This window comes from Jaculus jaculus, chromosome 4 (genome assembly GCF_020740685.1).
Source record: "Jaculus jaculus isolate mJacJac1 chromosome 4, mJacJac1.mat.Y.cur, whole genome shotgun sequence".
Lineage (NCBI taxonomy): Eukaryota > Metazoa > Chordata > Mammalia > Rodentia > Dipodidae > Jaculus > Jaculus jaculus.
This window is the reverse complement of record NC_059105.1, coordinates 121,786,255-121,789,007: the sequence shown is the minus strand read 5'-3', so window position 1 is coordinate 121,789,007 and position 2,753 is coordinate 121,786,255.

The following is a 2,753-nucleotide window of genomic DNA, read 5'->3' as shown; positions in this document are numbered from 1 at the left end:
ATGCCCTACTCCACCCCTCAAAAAAAAAATAAATAAATAAAGATACTAATGGAAGTACTTCTTTTAGTTGCCAAAAATTGAAAACCACCAAAATGTTAATGAGAATAGATACCAAACTGTTGTGGTTACCTGTAAGCCAAAGCCCCCCAAACTATCACAACTACAATGCTAAGTAAGCAAAAAGAAGCTAATCTGCATGAGACTGCATCTGCAGGAGGTCATTTACAGATAGCCCAAAACTTGTAAAATAATTCTGTATATTATTTTAAGGACACATACTTGTGTGCAGTAAACACCTGAGGAAGACAACCCAAGCCCTAAGATCTGAAGCAGAAGAGTAGATGCATTGTTCCATTGTTTAGTTTGGGGTTTTGTGCTTTAGTGCTGAAAACTAAGCCCAAAGCCTTGTGCATGTAGGCACATGCTCTACAACTGAGCTGCCCCAGCCTTCCTTATTTATTCTTTATAACTTCTTTATAGCTAAAGTACTTCACAACAGTTTTGGTTTTTTGTTTGTTTTGTTGTTGTTTGTTTGCTTTGCCTTTGGGGATGTTTGTTTTCTTTTGAGACAGGGTTTCATTCTATAGCCCAAACTGACCTAAAACTCACACCAATCCTCCTGACTAGCCTCCTGAGTACTAGGATTATAGGCATGAGCTGTCATGCCCAGCTTCAAATTGTAAAAGTATTACAGACCAACCCTCTGTTAACTATGCAGCACAAGGCACAGTGGATTGCAGCAACTGCTGTCCTAATTATTTGGGCAGCCTACACCTTGCTACTCACTCAACTTCAGGACTCCCTCACTCCATTCATAAGCAAGAGAAAGACATTTCCATTTTTACAAGGCTCATGCAAGCTTAAGACAAGTCATCAAAAGCACTTTAAAACTGAATATGAGCCAAGAGTATGGTGGGGTAGGAGGAGGTGCATGATATAAATGTTGAGAACACTTGCCTTTTTTAAATCTGTAATCAAACCAATGTGGTCATGTTTTTGAAAGCACTGGTGGGCTAGAGAGATGGACCAGAGATGGGCCTGACAGCCCAGGTTTGATTCTCCAGTACTCACATAAAGCTAGATACACAAAGTAGCACATGCACCTGGTGTTCGCTTGCAGGAGGTCCTGGTATATTCTCTCTCTCAAATTAAAAACAAAAGTGCTGATATGAAAACAATTCATTCCAATATTCTTGGTTTTGTTCTGTCATTCCTCTCCAAAGGATTGCAACAGGAAGCCCCAATTTACAGCACATGTTAATCTAGACTATTTCAGGGCTCTCCTCCCTGCAAGCACACTGAGATCCCCACTAGAGATTTTTAAAATGTTGACATCCTGACCATATCTATACCAATTAAACCACAAGGCTCTTAGATGAGATCCAGGCCAAAGTCAAGCTCTCCAGGTACATCTACTACGCAGCTAGGGAAGAGACCCACTAGCCCATTTGGTCCTCTGGAAAGAGTGACAGCCCCCAAACACCAGACACCAACTGTGAGTTCAAGTTGTCTTTCCCTATCCATCCACAGGTGACACACTAATTTCTTCTTTTTTTTTATTTCAAGTTTTTATGAATCAAGAACTCAAATGCCATGGAAAATGCTAATAAAAAATAAATAAAATAAAATATTTTTTAAAAAAATATAAATAAATAAATAAAAAAGAACTCAAATGCTATAAAACTGCCCAGGCTTGGGTCCATCTGTATCACAGAGAATGCTAGGTTTTTGTGCCAGTATCTATTCTCCCTGGAATCCTCAGTAGAACTCTAAATCCAACCCATCTGGCTATGTGGCCACCAACAAAACTCCATTTCCCAGGGCAGGATGTAAGGAAGAAAAACTCTTTACCAAGGGATGCTATCTTATACATGCACAGGGAATGAGAAAAATAGGAATTCCTTGGACCTATTAGTAATTAGTGATGCAAACAAGATCCCCCGCCCCCATGGACACGAAGGCCACTGGGTGAAAGACCACTGGGGCACAAGATGGTCACACAACCTAAAAGTATCACCCCTGCCAATCATTCCATAGAACAAAAGACTGGAAAATGGAAGAAGCTGGCAGGTATCACCCATGGGATGTGAGGTTTTGGTAGCCCAGTTTCAAGCCCAGTCCTCTTCCCTCAGCTGCTGATGTTGGGATTCCCCAGCCAGATAGGCAGCTGCTATTTCTCTGTCCATTTCTCTGTCCATTGTGGAAGTTTTGAAGAGACTGCAAGGTGGGGAAAGGAAAAGAAATTTACTCCTTGTCTATTTCTTATTCCTCTGAAAAGGTAACATTTCATTTCTTTTGTTGCTGTTTTTTGTTTTAGATTTTAATTTTTGTATATTTTTAATTCTTTAATTTTATTTGGGGGGGACTCAAGGTAAGGTCTCACTCTGGAATTCACTATGTAGTTTCAGGCTGGCTTCAAACTTAAAGCAATCCTTCTATCTCTGCCTCCCAAGTGCTAAGATTAAAGGCACTTCTTCACTCCAATAGCAGCAGTTTCCTTTGACAGAGGTTGAGTCACATCTGCAGCTCTTTACTATCATGAACTGGCTGTTCTCATACCTATCAACTTAACTGGCCACCAGCACACTATCCTCAGCAGTCTTGGGCCCAGGCCCACAAGGATCTTTCATGAGGACACAACCCATCAGTGAGGCGGTGACCCCTCCTCAGAGGTCTAGACTACTAGCAGCTCCATCTTCTGCCCTACATTCCGGCAGCCTTGGTCTTTGCTGCTTCCATGATGCCCTTCAAGT